The sequence below is a fragment of the Myotis yumanensis genome, unplaced genomic scaffold (genome assembly GCF_028538775.1).
Source record: "Myotis yumanensis isolate MYYU_CA2020_CCGP unplaced genomic scaffold, mMyoYum1.0.hap1 SCAF_19, whole genome shotgun sequence".
NCBI classification, from domain to species: domain Eukaryota; kingdom Metazoa; phylum Chordata; class Mammalia; order Chiroptera; family Vespertilionidae; genus Myotis; species Myotis yumanensis.
This window is the reverse complement of record NW_027223770.1, coordinates 676,282-698,374: the sequence shown is the minus strand read 5'-3', so window position 1 is coordinate 698,374 and position 22,093 is coordinate 676,282. Positions and strand designations below refer to the sequence as shown.

The following is a 22,093-nucleotide window of genomic DNA, read 5'->3' as shown; positions in this document are numbered from 1 at the left end:
TAAGACGGGAAACCATAAAAATCCTACAAGACTCCAGAGGCAGCAAAATTGCAGACATATGTCATAGCAATACCTTTACAGACACAGATCCTAGGGCAAGGGAGACTAAGGAGAAAATAAACAAATGGAATTACATGAAAATAAAAAGCTTCTGCACAGCAAAAGAAACCATCAACAAAACAACATGAAATCCCTGCAAGGGAGAACATATTTGCCAGTGTTATCTCCGATAAGGGTTTAATCTCCAACATTTACAAGGAACTCATACAACTCAACAAAAGGAAAATAAACAATCCAATCAAAAAATGGGCAAAGGACCTAAATAGAATCTTTTTGAAAGAGGACACTCAGAAAGCCAAGAGACACATGAAAACATGCTCAAAGTTACTAATCATCTGAGAGATGCATCTCAAAAAGACAATGAGGTACCACCTCACACCTGTCAGAATGGCTATCATCAACAAATCAACAAATGACAAGTGCTGGAGAGGATGCAGAGAAAAAGGAACACTCGTGCACTGCTGGTGGGAATGCAGACTGGTGCAGCCATTGTGGAAAACAGTCTGGCGTTTCCTCAAAAAGTTAAAAATGGAACTGCCATTTGACCCAGTAATACCACTTCTAGGAATATATCCCAAGAAAAGAGAAACACCAATCAAGAAAGGATATATGCACCTCTATGTTCAGAGCAGCACAATTTACAATAGCCAATATTTGGAAACAGCCTAAATGCCCATCAACAGATGAGTGGATTAGAAAACTATGGTACATCTATACAATGGAATATAATGCTGCTATAAAAAAGAAGGAATTCTTACCATTTGCAGCAGCATGGATGTAACTGGAGAGCATTATGCTGAGTGAAATAAGCCAGGAAGTGAAAGAAAAACACCACATGATCTCACTCATTTATGGATAATAAAGAACATTATAAACTGATGAACAAAAAGATAGATACAGAGGCAGAGAAGCATGGAACAGACTGTCAAATTACAGTGGAAAAGCTGGGGAGTGTTGGGGCGGGGGGGAGTAAGAGATCAACCAAAGGACTTGTATGCATGCATATAAGCATAACCAATGGACATAAGGCACTGGGGGAGGGGGGGTGTGAGGGCATGTGCCAGGGGGTAGGGGAGGCCAGGGGAAGGTCAATGGGGGAAAAAAAGAGATATATGTACTACTATCTGTAATACTTTAAACAATAAAAAAAGGGCAGAAGACTTGAATAGACATTTCCCCAAAGAGTACATACAGATGACCAAGAGACACGTGAAAAAATGCTCGAAGTCACTGATCATCAGAGAAAAGCAAAATAACACCACATTGAGATATCACCTTACACCTGTCAGATGGCTACCATAAAAAAATCAGCAAATACAAGTGCTGGTGAGGATGCAGGAAAATGGGTGGGAATGCAGACTGGTGCAGTGGAAAACAGTAGGGAGTTTCCTCAAAAATTAAAACTGGAACTTCCGTTTGATCCAGTGATCCCACTTCTGGGAATATATCCTAAAAATCCAAAAAATGCCAATAAGAGAGATTGTATACACCCCTATGTTCATAGCACCACAATTTACAATAGCTAAGATCTGGAAACAGCCCAAGTCCCCATCAGGAGATGAGTGGATAAGAGAAGCTGTGGGACATTTACACCATGGAATACTATGCAGCTGTAAAAAAGAGGGATCTCTTACCCTTTGAGATAGCATGGAGAGACCTGGAAAGCATTATGCTAAGTTAAATAAGTCAGTCAGAGAAAGACAAGCATCACATGACCTCACTTATTTGTGGAATCTAATGAACAAAATGAATTGACCAACAAAATAAGACCCAAAGCCATGAAGCCATAGAACAGACTGACATACCTCACTCGATGTGGAGTTGGGTGACAAGAGAGAAACACCAAAGAATTTATATACCTACTAGAGGCCTGGTGTATGAAATTCGTGCATGGGGGGGAGGGGAGGTCCCTCAGCAGGCCCTGTACCCTCTCCAATCCGGGACCCCTCAGGGGATGTCTGACTGCCTCTTGCAATCTGGGACTGTTGGCTCCTAACCACTCGCCTGCCTGCCTGCCTGATTGGCCCTAACCACCTCTGCCTGCCTGATTGCCCCTAACTGCTCCCTTGCTGCCCTGATTGCCCCTAATCACCTCTGCCTTGCCCCACACCCAGGACCCAGGATTCCCTCCTCCAGCTGGTCACAGGCACCTGGGACCCGGGCTTCCCTCCCTCTAGCCAGCTGCAGGCATCCAGGACCCAGTCTGGCTTTCCCCAGGCCAGCCACAGCTGCAAGGAACCATGGGCAGGCGGCTTCGCCCGAGCTGCAGTCGCAGGCTCACAGGACCGTGGGTCAGATGGCTTGTCCCTCTCCCGGGCCACAGCCACAGGTGCTGGCTCCTGGGACCATGGGGTGGGTGGCTTGACCCTCTCCCAAGCCTCAGGCTCAGGCACTTGCACCCAGCACCATGGGGCAGATGGCTTGTCCCTCTCCCAGGCCAGGCCACAGGTTCAGCCACTGGCACTCAGGACCACAGGGCGTGCATCTTGTCCCTCTCCCAAGCCGCAGCCTGGCTGGTCCCCATTCTTCTCTTGTAAGCTCATTTGTGCCTGGCTGGTCCCCATTTCTCTCTCCCCAGTGTTGAGTGTCTGAGCCGTTACAGTGTGATGGCATGATGACTATTTTCATATTGGCTCTTTATTATATAGGATATGCATAGCTCAATAACATGGGCAATAGGGTGGTGAAGACCTGGAGGTGGGAGGGTAGGGGCTGGGTGGAGGGGAGTAAAGTGGCTAAACAGGAGACATCTGTAATACTATCAACAATAAAAAATATACCATAATAAATAAATAAGATAAAATCAAGAAGTTATCTGACTTGCTCTTTGCCAAGACCTATGAGATTAGGTTTTTATGGTCCCCATTTTACTGCTGAGCAGGCAATCTTCGGATATGGTAACTGCCTTGTCCAAGGCTGCATAGTAAGTAAAGAGGCAAGGACTCTTACCCCAGGTTGGCCCTCTTCTGCCACCTTTCCACAACTCCAAGTACTTCCCACACATCACAACGCTCCCTCCCCCAGCCCAGTGCTGCCAGGGAGCCCCTCCTCAGGATGCTTACGGAGTTGCTCAGAGGGAGCCTCCAGTCTGTTCTGCTCGTCCCCATTCCAGCCTGGATCCTGGGTCTTAACATGCAGAGAAACTGGGCATGCACCTGACAGGTGGGGCTTACTGCGTGCTGTGGGTTTGCGTGATGTGTTAGCCCATCTCTCCTCCATAAGACTCTGGGGTCATAACCCCCAGAGGGCAGGGCATGCTTCTGTCTAGGTTAGATGGGCTAGCTAGAGGCCAGGGAAGGTGGGGGCACCTCTGAATCAGGCCCCAGCCCGGGGGGAGCCGTGGAGCAGGTTACTTGCTCCCCTGGTTTGATAAGAAGCTCCTTTCCTTATCAGTCAGTCTCTAAGGAGAGGCAGGAAACAAGAATGAACAGGGCCGAGGATCCCTTTTTGCATCCTGATTCTGTAAGTTACATGACCTTGGGCAAGTTACTTGTCCTCTTTTAATGTCAGTTTCCTCATTTATAAGACTAGAGGCCCGGTGCGTGAAATTTGTGCATGGGGGAGGGGGAAGTCCCTCAGCCCAGCCTGCACCCTCTCCAATTTGGGACCCCTTAGGCCACAGCGGTTCTCAACCTGTGGGTTGCAACCCCTTTGGCGGTCAAATGACCCTTTCACAGGGGTCACCTAAGACCATCCTGCATATCAGATATATACATTACGATTCATAACAGTAGCAACATTACAGTTATGAAGTAGTAACGAAAATAATTTTATGGTTGGGTCACAACATGAGGAACTGTATTTAAAGGGCCAGAAGTTTGAGAACCACTGCCTTAGGGGATGTCCGCAGTCGGACATCCCTCTCGCAATTTGGGACCACTGGCTCCTAAGTGCTCACCTGCATGCCTGCCTGATCGCCCCTAACCACTCTGCATGCCTGCCTGATTGCCCCTAACTGCTCTCCCCTGCCAGTCTGATCACCGCTAACTGCTCTCCCCTGCCAGCCTGATCGTCCCTAACTAATCCCATGCTGGCCTGATTGCCCCTAACCGCCTCTGCCTCAGCCCCTGCCAACATGGCTTTGTCCAGAAGGACAACCAGAAGATGTCTGGTTGACCCAGTCTAATTAGCATGTTAGTGTAGATTAGTAAACTCAGACAGCCATGACAAAATATTATAAATTTGTGTGGCTTAAACAACAGAAATATATTTTTCTCACAGTTCTTGAGGCTGGAATTTGGGGTCAGGGTACCAGCATAGCATCGTCCCATACACCAGAAAGTGGTGGATCGATTGTCAGTCAGGGCACATGCCCAGGTTGCAGATTCAATACCCAGACCAGTGAGTGCAGGAAACAATGGAACAATGTTTCTCTCTCTCTCTCTCTCCCTTATTCTCTCTGAGATCAATTAAAATGAATGATAAATAATGTTCTCTAAGTATGGTTTTATCAAGAAAGACATTAGTGATCTATGAAGTGAAAAACTCGTTATAACACATATATACAGCATGACCTCATTTAAAAAATATATTTATTGATTTAAGAGGAAGGGAAGAGAGATAGATAGAAACAACAATGATGAGAATCATTGATCAGCTGCCTCCTGCATGCCCCTACTGAGGATCAAGCCCGAAATTTGACCAGAAACCATATCATGACCTCCTGGTTCATAGATCAATGCTCAACCACTGTGCCCCACCAGCCAGGCCCCATTTTTATCAATATCAGGCACATGAGGTACATTGGCAAGATCTCACTCCTAGACAAGTCTGAAATTGCCCAAACTCCTTTGCAGCTAGGTTTCTGGATATGAATTCATTTCTGCCAATTGGATGTGCGTGCATAGTATTTTGAAGGCAGAAGTGGGGCAGAGGCATCTTCCTGCAGTTTGGGCTGTTTCCTGCTGGTGATCATGTTTGCAGAAATGTGGAGGTTTTCTGCAGTGGAATCCAGGCTGTGCACAGGCAATTGTAGCAGAGGCAGGGCCCAGTGACCTGTTTTGTGTGAGCTGGAGGGCACTTGCGGGGGCAGCAATTTCCTGATCCTCAGGTCACAGCTGTGCCATAGTGTCCTAGAATTCAGTTGTGGCTGAGAGGGCAGCTCCTCCCACTGGGCAGGGAGTCTTTCCTGGGGGCCCAGCCTAATACCCACTCCTCCAGCTTTCCGATGATTTCCCAAGCACCAGTTCCCTGTGCTAAATTCTTTCCTGACTAAAACAGCAAAGATCTAAAAATCTTTTGGATCCTCTTCTTTCAACGAAAACAATGCTGCAGAGGGTCAGGTCTGAGAAGTGGGTGAGGCGTTGCGGAAGGCTCCCTTCTTTGAGTCTCAGCTTCCTCTTCTGTTGAACCGAGACCAAAGATTATCTGCTCATACTTACTGAAGACCATGGCAGCTGTGTTTCCAGGAGATGGCCACAACATTTCCTATCCCTCCTGTGGCCTTGCCACTTTCCAACACGTGCTTTCTTTTGAAGTGGGGCTGACCTCTGAATTCCAAAGCCAAGGCTGAAAAGGCTCAGGGCTGTAGCCCTGCTCACCCTGCCAGGGTTTCCAGCTCCAGCCCCGCCCACACCACTCAGGGCTCTGTCTGGCTCGGGGCTTTGCCCTCCTGGCTCACTTCCTCTCCCGTCTGCAGCCCAGCACCTTGCTGCACATCATGGCCCACCTGTTGGTGCTGCTGGGCCCAGAGGGTGGGGTAAGAACCGATGTCGTGCCTCACACCTCCTGTCTCCTGTGTGCTGCTGCCCCCTGTGCCCTGCGACCCCTATTTCTGCCGCTGTTCCGACTGGGGCCACACACACAGGTGCTGTGTGCGGCCTGCAGGGACTGCTGTGGCCACCAGCAAAGCCTTCCCAACCCATCCCCGACTCCAGCGCCCTGATCCCGGGTCCATTTCCACCAAAGGAAAGCTTTGCCCGCTCAGCTGCCCGAGACTGAGACCAAGCAACTCCAAGGTACCCTGGACCCCAAGTTTCTGCCAGCCAACGTGGTTGGCTGGCTGGCCCCGCTCTGATCGGGGTGTTGGGGGTGATTGGCCCGGATCAGGCCAGTTCGCTGGCCGCAGTGGGTGTGATAGCGACCAGTCATTAGGTCGTTATGGTCATGACGGCATTGGTCTCTTGCTTTTTATATATATACACTAGAGGCCCGGTGCACAAAAATTTGTGCACTCGGGGGGGTCCCTTAGCCTGTCCTGTGCCCTCTCGCAGTCTGGGATCCCTCAGGAGATAACGACCTGCTGGCTTAGGCCTGCTCCCGGGTGGCAGAGGGCAGGCCCAACCCCTAGGTGCAGCCCCTGGTCGGGCTCAGAGCAGGGCCGATTGGGGAGTTGGGGCACTGCCCCCTGTCATGCACAGAGCAGGGCGGATCGGGAGGTTTCGATGCCACCCCTAGTCACGCTCAGGGTACAGCCGATTGGGGGGTTGGGGCACCGCCCCCTGTCACACTCAAGGCAGGGTCGATAGGGAAGTTGTGGAGTCACCCCGTCATGCACAGAGCAGGGCCAATCAGGGGTTTGGGGCGCTGCCCCCTGTCAAGCACAGAGCAGGGTCGATCAGGGGGTTGGGGAGCTCCCCCCTGCCACACACAGAGCAGGGCTCATCAGGGGGTTGGGGAGCTCCCCCCTGTCATGCACAGAGCAGGGCCCATCAGGGGGTTGCGAAGCTCCCCCCTGTCACGCACAGAGTAGGGCCGATAGAGGAGTTTGGGCACCGCCCCCTGTCACACACAGAGCAGGGCGGATCAGGGGGTTGGGGCACCGCCACTCTCACACTCAGGGCAGGGCTGATGGGGAGGTTATGGCTCTACCCCATCACACACAGAGCAGGGCCCGTGGGGGGAGGGGTTGGGGCGCCGCACCCTGTCACACACAGAGCCACAGGGCCGACCAGGGGGTTGGGGAGCTCCCCCTTATCAGGCACAGAGCAGGACTGATCAGGGGGTTGGGGCACCGCACCCTGTCACACACAGAGCCGCAGGGCCGATTAGGGGGTTGGGGAGCTCCCCCCTATCAGGCACAGAGCAGGGCTGATCAGGGGGTTGGGGCGCCTTCCCCTGTCACGAACAGAGCAGGGCAGATAGGGAGTTTGTGGCCCCGACCCCTGTCACACACAGAGCCGCAGGGTGATCAGGGGGTTTGGGCACTGCCCCCTGTCACGCTGATCCCAGTGCCGGGAGGCCTTGAGGCTCTGCTGATCCCGGTGCTGGGAGGCATATTACCCTTTTACTATATAGGATAGAGATCTGGTGCATGGGTAGGGGCTGGCTGGTTTGCCCTGAAGGGTGTCCTGGATCAGGGTGGGGGTCCCCACTGGGGTGCCTGGCCAGCCTGGACGAGGGGATGATGGCTGTCTCCAGCTGGTCACACACCCTTCAGGGTGGGGGTCCCCACTGGGGTGCCTGGCCAGTCTGGTTGAGGGGCTGAGGGCTGTTTTCAGGCTGGTGGGTGACTGAAGCTCCCAACCGCTCCCTTTTTTCTTTTTTTTAAATTCTGGGCCAAGGCCTCTGCTGCTGAAAGTAGGTATCTGGTTTGTTTTGGTTCTATAATTGAAACACTGTATCATCTCCAGCTTTGAGATCCTGGCCCTCTGAAAGCTGGTTTCTGGGGTTTTGTTTAGCTTCTATATCTGTTACAATGTTTCAAACTGCCAGCTCAGAGGCCGGCAAGGCATGCGGGGAACATTGGAGTCCTCCTTCACTGAAGCAAGCAAACCTCATGTTCGCTTCCAGCTTCCTGGCTGCCGGCTGCCATCTTGGCTGGCAGTTAATTTGCATATCACCCTGATTAGCCAATGGGAAGGGTAGCGGTCGTACGCTAATTACCATGTTTCTCTTTTATTAGGTAGGATGATTGGGCTACATCTGACTTGACAAATGTATTGTGCCCTGTGCCCATCTGTGTCCCAGGTAGCCTATACTTGGTCCCAGACCTGTTTCAACTCAGCTGCAGGCACCACTGCCAATCAGCAGAAATGGGCATAGGAGGAACTGAGCTGACACCGCTGACCACTGCCAACACCAGGTGGCTGGGGTCACGATGCGTCCATGCATAGCACCTGATCATGCCTCAAGAAGCAGGGGTCACCAAGGGCTCATCCCCAGGACCCTAGGTCCATCTTCACAGCCCTCACACAAGGGAGCCTTCTCTGAGGTCCTCTGTTTCCATAGTCTCCATACCCTACTCTGCTTACTGCTCCCCCTATAATTAATTCTGCATGAGAGTAAATGGATTTTGGGGTGCACACAGTCCCCAGCTCACACTAGGTATCTAGAGAAACACCCCTGGGGCCAGGCCTCTGCTCGAAGAGCCTCCTTCTGACTCACTGCAATGCAATGCCCTTACCCTGGTCTATAAGTTGGGGCTCCCTACCCATAGACCACCGCTGCTCTCACCAGACGTCCCCGTCCAGTCCATGTCGATGGAAACCTCAGCTGGGTTAGAGGAGAAGGTGGTGCTTAGGGCCAAGGTCCAGGCAGGTCCAGGGTTTGTTAATCGTTGTTCAGCTCTATTATGGATTACACTAATTCCATAATCCACCAGGGAAATGTGTTTTGAGATCCACACAACCAACATTTTAATCCCACATATCTGTGAGTTGAAGCAGCCTATCCAAGATTTCCAGCTCCAAGGCACATTGCTAGCCTAGGGCTCCAGGACACTGGGTCTCTGCAGACAAGGGTGTCATGCAGGAAGCCATGCATTCAACAGTATTTACTGAGCACCTGCTGTATGCCAGTACTGCCCTGGTTTGGGGACTTAAACTCTGAGAAACAGACACAGGCCCTGTGACTGTGGAGTTTCTGCCTGAGGGGGAAGGCAGATAATGACTCTGCTCCTGTCCCTGAAGCCTGCAAGAGTGGCCTCACCTTGCCTCACTGCCACCCACCTCCATTCTCCCCAAGGTGAGCTGTGTACATTCCTTTTGTGCTGGGTGCTGGAGGCTGGAGCAGAGAGACCAGCTGACTCCTTGGAAAGGCATTGGTTGATATGGAGAAGCTGTGCATTACAGAGGAAAGGGCAATTTTATGGTTCGGTTGTGTAACCTTGTGCAAATCACTCAGGCTCTCAGAGCATCCGTTCTCTCCTAGAACTAGTAACCCCTACAGCGTAGGGTTGCTGTGAGGTCTTCTGATGACATATGAGGATGGACACCCGAGATACAACAAGAGCAACAGCATTATTGACACAAAAATATAGGACAATGATCAGCTCCACTCCAACTCCTGAAGCCCAAGGTCAGGCTGTGAGCATCTCCTCTACTAACTGCCCTCCCCAAAGAAGAGCTGAGGGGAAGAGAGACAGCCGACAGCACCTGCTGGGTCAGACTCTGATGGAAATATGCTCTCACCTTAGTCTAATTGCTGTAATTGCTGGTGTACTTCCCATTTGCACCCTACCTGGCAGATCTCATGTTCCAGCCTATTTACTTTAGACTCTGGCAGGACTCTTATTTTTCAAATGACAGTGGAATGGTGCTATTTTACCTCAAACTGATGCGCTTTCTCCACCGAGTTGCTCACTCTGTACTCTTAGATTGGGTCATCTGAACTTCATGGTTCTTTGATGGGGTGTCTACAACATCACCTAGCCTCATAGAGCTCAAAAAAGCCAGCCAGTCAACCCTGTCTTCAGCGCTCTGCCACCAGGACACCAATCTAGTATCTGACAGATTTGAAAGGTCTGCATGCATTTTCTCAGGGCACAGGCCTGTGACATGCAATGACTGTGACTGTCACACAAGAGCTACTCAGGAAACATGTGCTATATCCTTTTATTTCTGTGGTGACAATTGCTACTTCTCTTTAATTTCTTATTTTATTTATTTGGGTCCTACCTTTTTTTTTTCTTTGTGAGCCTGGTTAAAAGCTTGTGAATCTTTTCATCTTTTCAAAGAACCAGCTCTGGGTTTTATTGATCTTTTGAATTGTTTGTTTGTTGTTGTTTTTTTAGTCTCTATGTCTTCATTTCTAGTTTGATCATTATTATTTCTTCCATCACTTACTCGGGGCTTTGTTTGTTCTTTTAGGTGTAAGGCTAGACTGTTTATTTTAGGTGTGAAGTTAGACTGTTCATTTCAGATTTTTCTTGCTTCTTGAGGAAGGCCTGTATTACTATGAACTTCCATCTTAGGACTGCTTTTGCTGTGTCTCTTAAAGTGTAGGTTGTTGTGTGTTCATTTTCATGTCTCAAGATAACTTTGATTTTTTTCCTTGTTTAGTAACATGTTATTAAGCTTCTATGTGATTGTGTGTTTTTCAGGTTTTTTTGTCTTGTAATTGGTTTCTAACTTCATACCATTGTGGTCAAAGAAGATGCTTAATATGATTTCAATCTTCTTTAATTTAATCACACTTATTTTGTGTCCTAACATGTGGTCTATTCTAGAAAATGTACAATTTGCACCTGAAGAGAATGTATATTCTGCTGTTTGGGGATGAAATGCTCTCTAAATGTCAATTAAATCCAATAAGTCTAGTGTGTCGTTTAAGGTCATTGTTTCCTTGTTGATTTTCTGTCTGGAAGATTTATCCACTGATATCAATTGGGTGTTAAAATCCCCAAATATGACTGTATTACTGTCGATCTCTCCCTCTATGTACATCCAAATTTTATTTATATATTTAGGGGCTCCTGTGTTGGGTGCATATATGTTTATAAGGGTTATATCCTCTTGTTGGCTTGATCCCTTTAGCATTGTCTCTTATTATGGCCTTTGTTTTAAAGTCTATTTTGTCTGATGTAAGTATTGCTACTCCAGCTTTTATTCATCTCCATTTGGATGAAATATGTTTTTCCATTCCTTTACTTTTAGTCTGTGTGAATCTTTTGTTCTAAAGTGGTTCTCTTGTAGACAACATATATATGTCTTGTTTTCTTATTCATTCAGTCACCCTATGTGTTTTGATTGGAGCATTTAATCCCTTTACATTTAAAGTAATTATTGATAGGTACTTATTTATTGCCATTTTATTCTTTATACCTTCATTCCTCTTTCTCTCCCTCTTTGTTCTTTCTGCTTCTTAAATAAGATTATGTAACATTTCTTGCAATACTGGTTTGATGGTAATGAACTACTTTTGCATTTCTTGTGTGGGAAGTTTCTTATTTTGCCTCCAATTTTAAACAATAGCCTTGATGGGTAGAGTAGTCTTGGTTTTAGGTCCTTGATTTTCATCACTTTCAATATTTCATGCCAATCTCTTCTGGCCTGAAGTGTTTCTGTTAAGAAATCCTCTGACAGTCTTATGGGAGCTCCCTTGTAGGTAACTTGCTGTCTTTCCCTTGCTGCTCTTAAAATTCTCTTTGTCTTTAACCTTTGCCAGTTTAATTTTTATGTGTCTTGGTGTGGGCCTTTTGGGATTCATCTAGATTTGGACTCGCTGTGTTTCCTGGGCAGGTATGTCTTTTTCCTTTACCAGGTTAGGAAAGATTTCAGCCATTATTTTTTGCTCTCTCTGTTCTTCTTCTGGGACCCCTATGATGCAGATGTTGTTATGCTTGATGTTGTCCCAGCGGTCCCTTACACTTTCCTAATTTTTAAAAATTCTTTTTGTTGCTCTGCTTGGGTGGTTTTTGTTATCTTGTCCTCTTAATCTCGGATTTAATCCTCTTCTTCATATAACCTGCTGGTGAGTCATTCTAGAGTATTCTTCATTACAGATATTGTATTCTTCATTTCTCACGGATTCTTTTTTATGGTTTCCATCCATGTCCTTTTTTATGCTTACTGACCCTTTGTTTAACTTCTCACTGAGATATCCATTCTTTCCCTGAGGTCCTTGAGCATCCTTATAACCATTGTTTTGAATTATATCTGGTAGCTTGGTTGCTTCCATTTTATTTAATTCATTTTCTGGGGATTTCTCTTGTTTTTTAATTTAGGAAATGTTTCTTTTTCTCCCCATTTTGTCTGCCATTTTTGTCTGTCTCTGTGTCTTAGTTAGATCTGTTATGACTCCAAAATTTGAATTCTACTTTCATGTTGTAGGTGTCAGTGATGCAATCTTCCAGATCAGATGAGTTGGGTGCTCCAGGAATGTCTCTTGTATGCCCCCCTGTTATAGTTTGGTCTTGAATGATGTTGGCCCATTCGTTAGTGGGGTTAACCTCAGTCTGGCTGACTATAAGGATAGACCTTGATCACAGTATCTGAGCTGCTATGTAGGGGCTGCTCCCCAAGGTAGAGTTGTTCCCAGCAGGGTCTGGTACTTCCAAGACACCCCCCTTTAGGTGTGCCACTTTTGTGGCTAGTTGGGTCAAGACCTCATGTGGTCTGTAGTCCACCACTGATGTGTGGTTCTGGGTACACCTGGGTAGGGTTCCAGTGCAGGTCAATCTCAGACACTGGCTGAAACTAGCTTTGGGCTACATATCTGGAACTACCATGCAATTCATGTTTGTGATCGCTTCTACTGGATCTGAGTGTACAGAGGAGGGTTCAAGCTGTGTACAAGGTTCAGCTTCCTCCAGCTCTGAGCAAGGGGCAGATTCATAAAAGTTCCTAGGAACCCTGAGGTGCACCTCAAACCTGTCAGCCACTTCGCCTCTCCCTGAGGTTACTTAGTCTTCCTTGAGAGCCTCTGGGAGAAAGACTGTAGAGAGGACCCAGGCTTTCCCCAACCCCCAGATCCTTCTACAAGGCATGAGCTCAATAGGGCAGGGTGACTAAGGTTGAAAGGATGAGGCTAATGGGTCTCCTGCTTGGAGGCAGTGTGATCAGGCCCTCAACGGGGGGAAAGTGGCCCTATTCCAGAGCCATACCAATCAGTCTCTGCTAGAATTTCTGACCCTAGTCCCCTAGGAGAAATGCTCCACAGGTTCAGGTTGAGTGCAGCCAGCCAGCCCCTCCATAGGAGCAAACTCAGCAGGGCAGAGCCCTCAAGAGTCTGAAGGACAGGTTAAATGAGTCTCCCATTTTGGGGGGTAGGGGGTGCCAGCTGAGCTTGCAGAGGGGGTAACAATGCCCCCCCATGCCAGAGCCACACAACCCAGCACTGATCTGAGTCCCAGACAAGAGTCTCCAAGGGAGATGTGCTCCAAAAGTTCAGAGTGCTCTGTGCAACACTCTGATCTCCCTGAAAGACTGAACTCAGCAAGGGCAGGGCCCTGGGAGTCAGACGAACCAACCAAGAGAATCACCAGGTGGGGCAGTTGGGCTCCAGCTGTCCAAGTGAGTTGGGGAAGAATGGCCGCCATTCCAAAGCTACCTAGCCCAATGACTGTCTGAGCCTCCACCAAGGGCTGCTCCAGAAAAAGAGCACCAAAGGTCCCTATTGGGTGCAGCCAGCGGACTTTTCTTCAGGACTTGAGCTCGGTAGAGTGGTGATGCCAGTATTTGGAGGACCAGGCTAGCGCACGCCCCTGTCATGAGACCTCGGTGGCTGACCCCACACACCACTCCTCAGGCCACACCACCCAGATCTTCTCCTTATGACTCCCATATGCTGAGTCGCCTTCCTTCTACCAGTGCCACAGGTAAGTGTCCCAGAGCAAGATCCTATGTGTTGGCCCTTTAAGAGGGCACCTTGGCCCTAGCTGGTGTTGCTCAATGGTTAGAGTGCCAGCCCAAGGACTGAAGGGTTATGGATGGGTTCAATTTCAGTACCTTGGTTGCAGGCTTGATCCCAGCCCCAGTTGATGGTCAAGAGCATGGTTCAGACTGCCAAAGATATATACAGCTCTACCACTTACTAATAAGTCACCTTGGGCAAGCTATGCAACTTCTCTAGGACTCAGTTTACTCATTTGTAAAATGAGACAATAGTCCCTACTTGTAGGGTTGTTGGAAGATCAACTTAATGTACATAAAGCATCTAGAACATAGTATGGGCTCAATGTTAGCCTTCAGAAGATGGGGAGGAGCAGCAGTGAGAGGAGGTGGTGGCAGAGCAGCAACTGAGGCTGGTAACCAGCCAGTGGAGATTCTGTCCGTAGGTGAGAGGAGAACAGCAGGTGAAATGTTAAATGAATGATCTCAAGTTCCTTCCAGGAATAAGATTCTATGACTCATTTAACCTCCCAGGGTTTCTGTTTTCTAGCAATTACATAGGCATTACCATTCCTGGACAAATGCTGCTGCATTCTGTGTAATGTCCTCAACCTTGGGAAGAGTCGGTTTACCCAAGGATCACTGTCTTCAATGTCTGTGCAGGCCGCTAACAGCCTTCAGAAGGTTCTGGGTGTGTGGACAGAGCCCAGGGAAGGGATCCAACTTCCCAATCAAATAGCTGTTGTCTTCAGCAGTTACTAACACCCTGAGAGAACGCAATGACACTTCCTAGGTGCCCCGCCTGTCAGATCCGTGGCCCTGCGAGCTTGTCGGGGGAGGAGCAAAAACCACTAAGAACATCCTAAGTCTTTGAATATGTGCTACCTACCAGGAAGTGGCAATGGCAGCTCCAGCAGAGGGCAGGTGGTGCTGATGGAGGCTTAGGGGTAGATGAGAGCTGGTGAAAACTACACCACCTCCCCCCAGGGAATGACACCAGAAGGGCCTCTGGCCCTCCCTAAACCCATTAGTCTCCTCTACTTCTCATAAAGACAATCCCGCCTCCAGAAAGAGCGATGCCCAACTCCCATCTGATCACCAACCTTGCTGGGGACAGTCTTCTGTCATCTCATGAACGGAACAAGGCCAGGGGGCACTGTAAAGGTCGGTAATACCCACAACTGCAGCAGCAGTGCTCCACTGCATTCCTTCCTGAGATGTCCCAGCATGCCTTGGAGAGCGCACACCCCAGTTACCTTGCCCTCCTGAGGACCTGGGCCCTAGAGAGGCTGGTGATTAGACTGGTCCTGGTGGGTTTGAGCTCCATCAAATGCTCAAACTTCTTGGTACCTGAGGGTGTTTTACCTAAAATGTGTTTACTCCGAGCCAGTGTCCCAGGCCACCACTCTGATTCCTTGTCCTGGGAGCCTTCACTCAACTGGGGACCCTGTAAGGTAGTTTATTAAGTGCCCCTGTTGAAAGGAAACTGAGGCAACAATAAGTAGCCTGTATTTCCTGATTCCAAGCCAGGTCTCTTCCACTGGCCCACAGCATACCCCTACTTCTCCAGAGAAACCCCTGAACTCTGTGCGCACCCCGGCTTCCATTTCAGCCTCTGTGACCAAAATATCCCACAGCACCCCAAAGAGAGATAACCACCGCCATCTGCTTTCTCTACTTCTCTGAACGAATTCTCTACAAAAACCCTGAGGAGAAGGAAGGGCCATGGGGGCTGACTTACAGGTAAGGGCAGGGCTGACATACAGGTGAGGGCAGGGCTGACTTACAGGTGAGGGCAGGGCTGACATACAGGTGAGGGCAGGGCTGACTTACAGGTGAGGGCAGGGCTGGCTTACAGGTGAGGGCAGGGCTGACATACAGGTGAGGGCAGGGCTGACTTACAGGTGAGGGCAGGGCTGACATACAGGTGAGGGCAGGGCTGACATACAGGCGAGGGCAGGGCTGACTTATAGGCGAGGGCAAGGCTGACTTACAGGTGAGGGCAGGGCTGACTTATAGGTAAGGGCAGGGCTGACATACAGGTGAGGGCAGGGCTGACATACAGGCGAGGGCAGGGCTGACATACAGGTGAGGGCAGGGCTGACATACAGGTGAGGGCAGGGCTGACATACAGGCGAGGGCAAGGCTGACTTACAGGCGAGGGCAGGGCTGACATACAGGTGAGGGCAGGGCTGACATACAGGTGAGGGCAGGGCTGACATACAGGTGTGGGGCAGGGGCTCACAGGGGTCGGACACCTGCCCAAGGCCTTTTACAATGAATGGCAGGCCAGCCTCAAACTCAGGAATGGGTAGCAACTGATAAGCTTGTGGACTTACTTCCCAACCCTGGGAACAGCTAGTGTAGAGCTGGCACCTCCCAGGTCAACATAAAAGAGAGAAGAAAGTCATAGCAATCAGACAGGCGGCATCTTGCAGAAGGACCCTGGGACACCCACTCCTGGAAGCGGGGCCCACATCACTGCCCTCACATCCACGTTCTAGGAACTGATCTCTGTAACAAACATTTGTTAAGCATAAGTTGAGGTCACTTAAATGAGACAGATATTTATTAAACACCTGCTCTGTGCAAGGCACTTGGGACAGGACTGACCTTGAGCAAAGCAGGTGTGGGGTCCCGGTCCTCTTGGAGGTAAGCTCCATTCCAGGTCCCCTGGAGGTGACACACAGATGAGCAACTTTGAGAGCAGTGAGGGCTGGGTGCAGGGTCCCAAGCCCATGAGGGGAGAGCAGACAGGGCTGGGCACAGGGTCCCAGGGCCACGAGGGGAGAGCACAGAGGGCTCGCAGAGGGTGTGGAGGTGAAACCCAGTCATCAGAAATGCCTGAAAGGAGTGCCCTACGCAGCACATGGCTGCAGGTGCTCACCCTCACACAAGCCTGCTCACCTGCTGCCCAGGAAGCCCCCTGCCAGGCCCCCCATGCTCCAGCGGCCTCCCCTCCGCTTGGCTGGCAACATACTCAGAGCTTCCCTCAGAGGGGCTTCACCTCTGGCTTCGTCTCTGAAAGTGGCATCACAGTCGCCCTCATCTCCAGGGCAAAAACCTCAAAGTTCTCTCCTACTCCCCTGCTCCCTCATCTGCTCGTCTAATCTGTTGTGTGCTCTGCTCTTTGGAAATGTTACTCAGTGCACCTCCTTCTGCCTTCACCGCAGCCCCAGGCCCTCAAGTCCTGGCCGGCACTGCACACCTCTGCCCACGGATCCTCAATGTCTCCCAGCCTAGATGTGTCAACCGGACCCTCTCCTCTCCGCTCGCCTGCCCTCCTGAGCTGACTGCCCACTCAAGACCTACTTTTCCTGGCCTCACCGCGTCCTCAGGACACACCTGCCCCCTCCTGGTGCAGCCCTCCTCACCCAGGAAGGCCCTCCTCTGCCCTGAGCTCCAGTCCGGGGGTGTTCTGTGCTCGCCACTCACATCACCCACCTGCCCAGGGAAGAGCCCCATGCAGGGGCCCCTCACTAAGCAGTCCCTGTGGGGCTGTATGCAAAGGACACACGTACACCGAGCGGGTTCTGTAGTGGAATCACAACTGAGAGGAATCTATATAATAAAAGCCTAAGTGCCCGTTAAGGCAGAATGACCAGTCGCTATGATGCACACTGACCACCATGGGGCAGACACTCAATGAAGGAGCTTCCTCCTGGTGGTGAGTGCACTCCCACAGGGGGAGTGCTCTCAGCCAGAAGCCGGGCTCATGGCTGGCAAGCACAGTGGCGGTGGCGGGAGCCACTCCTGCCTCCACGGCAGCGCTAAGGAGCAGCAAGCAGGCAGGCGGTAAGGAGCGAGGGGTCCCAGACTGAGAGGGATGTCCGCCTGCTGGCTTAGGCCTGTTCTGCCAGTAGGCAGACATCCCCTGAGGGGTCCCAGACTGCTAGAGGCCCAGGTCGGGCTGAGAGAAAACCTCTCCCACCCACCCCCCACACCCCCAGTGTACGAATTTCGTGCACTGGACCTCTAGTCTTTTTATAAAGGGCTTCTCCCTCCCTTTTCCAGGCCCAGGAACAGGGGAAGGAGCTGGGGTTCTGGAGTGTCCCCCCACCCCCATCTGTGAAGCAGCACAGACATCCCACTGCAGGGCCCCAGGGCCTCTCCTCACCTGTAGAAGTGGAGATGCTCACAGCTGCCTCATGGGGAGCTGGGACGACTGAGATGGATAAGCAGAGCAGTGCCATGGGCAACTGATGCCCTTCTTCCTCCCACATTTGACCTTGGCGGGCACTGTAGTGGGAGATGTGTTTACATTTGATTTGCTAAATGGAACGCATACCCTATTTTACATAACCAAACGCTATAATCACTTCACAGCTATTCTTCATGTTCCTGCTATGAGCAGGGGCCAGTTTACAGGATGCAGGATGGCCCTTTCGAGGTAGGAGCCCAGGATGTGAAAGGCACCTGGCAAAAGGCTCTGCTCCTCATGGGACGTGCCATCTGGGTGGGGAACCAGAGGGTAGGTGATTGCCCCCAGCAGGCAGGAGCAGGCAGCACCAGGGCAGTGTGGGAGAGCCCGCCCAGGGCTGCTGAGTGGGCCTGCCCTTCAGGTGACAAATCAATTCCCATCCACTCACATTCTTGCTGTAACAACCCTTCAAGTGGGTGAGATTATCCCCATTTTACAGGTGAGGCAAGTGAGGGTAAGCAATTTGTTCAAAGTCACTGGGAGTCACACAGGGATAGAAACCTAGGTTTCCCAGCACTTAGCAAGTACTCCCTGCTGGCGCCTGAGGATGGGGTGGGGCTCCCAGGAGGAGGGAAGAAGAGTCCTGGTGGCGGGGAGGCGGGCAGAGGGTCCTACCCTGAGGCAGAAAGCTGGGTTCAGCCTGTGAGTGGTCTGGGCTTCTGAACTGCTACATGGGAATTCTGTCCAGCAGCCCGGGGGCCGCTGAGGGCTCCTGAGATGGGTCACATGTCACTAGCACCTTCATCTGCAGGAAGGCAGGTGTGGCCTCAGGCTGCCCAGGGAAGAGACTGTATTACCACGACCCGGGGGGGGGACCACTAGAGCCCCACGTGAGGACAGTGGCCATGGGAAAGGGAAGATGAGACAGGGCACCCGAAGTTCTCACAAGAGCAGAGAGGACTGAGCTGATAAGGATGGAGCAGGGGGTGGGAGAAAAACGGAAGAGGTGCTCAGGGGTCCCAGGACCAGGTCTCAGGTTTTGGAGAACCCCCTGGAGCTCTTTCTGCAGGAGTGAGTCGAGAGAAATGGCAGGCCCAGGGTCAGGGTGGCGGGAGACCCTGGTGCCTAGCAGCCAGTCTAAGGTGGAGAGAATGCAGAACCAGGAACCAGCTAGATCCCAGACCCTGGGCGGATGGAAGCCAGCCCTCCAGCCCCACATGGAGAGATAAGTGCTGAGCTGATGTGGGAAGATGAAGAGGAACTGAAGCAAGGGATGGGGAGGGGAGAGGCTGGACAGCTTTAAAGCAACAAGTAGCAGCAAAGGAGCACTGGGCTGGGCGTCCAGAGACCCCGGGTGCAGCCGCAGAGCCACAGGCATTTAACCTGGGGGAGACGCCATTTCTTGAGAATCAGTAACACCTTACCGGGTGGTAGCAGATCAAATACTAGGAGGTCCCAAGTAGAGATCAAATAATTTTTCTAAAAAGCATTTGGAAAACTGTGGGGCTATACTAGGGGTGGGCGAACTTTTTGACTCGAGGGCCACAATGGATTCTTATACTGGACCGGAGGGCCGGGACAAAAGCATGGATGGAGTGTTTGTGTGAACTAATATAAATTCAAAGTAAACATCATTACATAAAAGGGTACGGTCTTTTTTTTTTTTTTTTTTTTTTTAGTTTTATTCATTTCAAACGGGCCGGATCCGGCCCACGGGCCGTAGTTTGCCCACGGCTGGGCTATACACACCTAATGGATGTGCCTCTGCATAAACAACAAGAGATGCTTTCTTTCCACACAGGTTCACCCACTGCCCACCCCGTCGGTCACACAGCACTTCCTCCACTCCCTCCTCACAGCTCTTCCTGTTTTCCCAGCAGTTTCCCCCCTCACCCAAGACAGGCCTTCCTCTTCTCCCTTCCTTCCACCCAGGGTGTCGGAGGGGGGGGCTGGGACCCCAGCAGGGGCGCTGAGGCCCCTCCAAGGCCCTGCTCCCAGCAGCTGTGGCCTTTCCCACTACAAGTTTCCTCACTGTCCTCAGGGAAGACAAACGGGAGAGTCAGACCAACTTCCGGTGCTGGGGAGATGTCAGCCAAGATGCCTTTGGAGGGGGAATGGGGAAAACACAGAAAAGAGCAAGTCTCCTCTCAACCTTCTCAACCCTCTCTCTCAACCCGCCTCCACGAACCCCCGCGTCTGCCCCACCAGGCAGTGCCCCAGCCCTGGGCCCGCATGCCTTCCTGGGGGCTGAGCTGGGCAGGCAGAAGCTAGTGACAAACCAGGCCACAGCTCCCCACACAAGGCTCGCTCCACAAGAAATGAACAGAATATGGAAAATTAAACCCAGACACGGCAATGTGTGCTTATTAGATTAACTCTCCAGAGGGCCGCGACCTTGACAAACACATCCAGTCAGTGAGGAAAATAACAAACCTGATTAATAATGAGACATGAGCCCTAGCTAGTTTGGCTCAGTGGATAGAGCATCCGCCTGCAGACTGAAGGATTCCAGGTTCAATTCTGGCTAAGGGCACATGCCCAGGTTGTGGGCTCCATCCCCAGTAGAGGGCGTGCAGGAGGCAGCTGATCAATGACTCTCTCTCATCATTGATGTTTCTCTCTCCCTCTCCCTTCCTCTCTGAAATCAGTAAAAATATATTTTAATAATAATCATAATGAGACGTGAGCTTCAGCACAATCAGCTTTGTGAGCCCCATGGAGTTCCAGGGGCTCCTTCCTGGGGCTCCAGACACAGCTGCCTCTCCTGGCCCCTGGCCGCCATCCCCCGAGCACAGACACAGGGAAGTATAGCAGAACCGGATTTCTCTCCCAGACGACCCCTGCCCCCCAGGCAGCCTCTCCCCCACAGCCGTGAGCAGGGGCTCCTGGGAGGATCCCAGCACCCAGTGACTCACCGGAGCTTAAGCGAAGGTCGATCTCTTGGTTCTTGACAGGGTTCAGGACTCCTGGCCAGTCCTGAGTGCCCACCACTTGGCAAAGGGGCTGCCCGAGCCCAGACAACCCAGGCCCCTGGGAGGCATGCCCAGAAGAGCCACTGGAGGGAGGCGGGGAGATGGCACCACGTGGCACCCTAGACAACAGCACCAGGAGGAGGTGGCAGCATAGAGATGCCCAGAGCTGTGCAGCCAAAGCCCCAAAGGGGGAGAGGCTCTGCGCATTGCCCCACCTCTGCCAGGCGGCAGGGCCCTGGGCCAGGCCCTCCACCTCCTCTGCCCCAGGCCCTGGGCCGGCACTCCGGGGACTCCAATGCCCCCCCCCCCCCCTCGCTGTCACCAGCTCCAGGGAGGAGGGGAAGAGGCACAGGTGCTTTCCAGGCCTTGAAACCTCCTGCCAGACCCCGGGCCGACCCCCCACCCCCAGGCCAGGTCTGAGCTCTGTGCTCTGCCATCCTCACAGGAGAGTGCCATCAGCCACCCCTTCCCCAGCGTCCTCCCAGCCTCCGGATCACTGGTCCAAATGAAGGTCTCCCGAGTTTCTCCTGGCTTCCCACGGGATGAACGAGGGTGGGATGCACGGAGCTCCCTTAGTCCAGGGAAAGAGCGTCATTTCTGATAGGGCTCTGGGTCCCTGAATCGAACAGCGTGCAGGATGGCAAGGGTGGTGGTGGCCGGAGTCCAGCGCAGGGGCTAGGGGAGGCCCAGGCAGATGCCAGTGAGAAAGGGGGGGGGGGGGGGGGGGGCTGGGACCCAGGGCTGAGCTGGATGGGGGGCTGTGGCCAGGAAGCGGGGAGATCAGAGGCCCAGGGGAAAGGGGGAGGAAAGGCGTGGGGAGCACCAGCCCTGCAGAGGCCGGGAGGGGGGAGGAGGGTGGGGACGGGGGAGGACACAGCGGGAGGACCCGGCCCAGGAAAGGATGCGGAGGGGAGGCTGGGACGGAGGCCTGCGGGGTGGCGGGGTTGGGGGGGGCAGGGCCGGCTCTCAGGAGGCGGGAGGCCGAGGCGGGTAGTGGCCCCGGGGGTAGGAGAGACCCAGACTTCCGAGTGGGGGGCACGGACCCGGGAGGGGCGCGAGGGGAAGCCCACGGGACGGGCGCCGGGGCCCGGGGCACCGGCAGGGCTGCGGCGGCCTTACCTGGCGGCTCGGCAGGGGCTGGGCAGGGCCGGTGCTGGCCGGGCGCGCGGGTCCTTCTCTTCTTCCGCAGCAGCTGCCGCGCTCGGCCCGACCGCCGGCGGCTGGAGGGAGCGTCTGTGTCCGGCCAAGTGGGGCACGGGCAGCGGGAGGAGCGGGCGCGGGGCGCCGCCCGGCGGGCAGTGCGGGCACTGCTGGCGGGTGCCAGCTGGCCGGGGGCGGGGGGGGGGGGGGGGGGGCTGTGGTGGGGGTGCTGCGGGTGGGGAACCCCCAGCCTCCCCGGTCGCGGCAGGAGGCGGCGGGCCCAGCTGTGG

At 52.3% G+C, this 22,093-nt stretch overlaps 1 protein-coding gene across 4 annotated transcripts in view; it reads right to left on the bottom strand.

The window, feature by feature from the left end:
• Window positions 1-21,891, bottom strand: part of GRIK4 (glutamate ionotropic receptor kainate type subunit 4) — a 253,215-nt gene extending 231,324 nt beyond the window's left edge. For all 4 annotated transcript variants that reach the window (XM_070399383.1, XM_070399384.1, XM_070399386.1 and 1 more), the window contains exon 1: window positions 21,783-21,891. The gene's annotated coding sequence lies outside the window, so the exon portion shown is untranslated. The remainder of the gene's footprint in view (window positions 1-21,782) is intronic.
• Window positions 21,892-22,093: the final 202 nt, after the last annotated feature.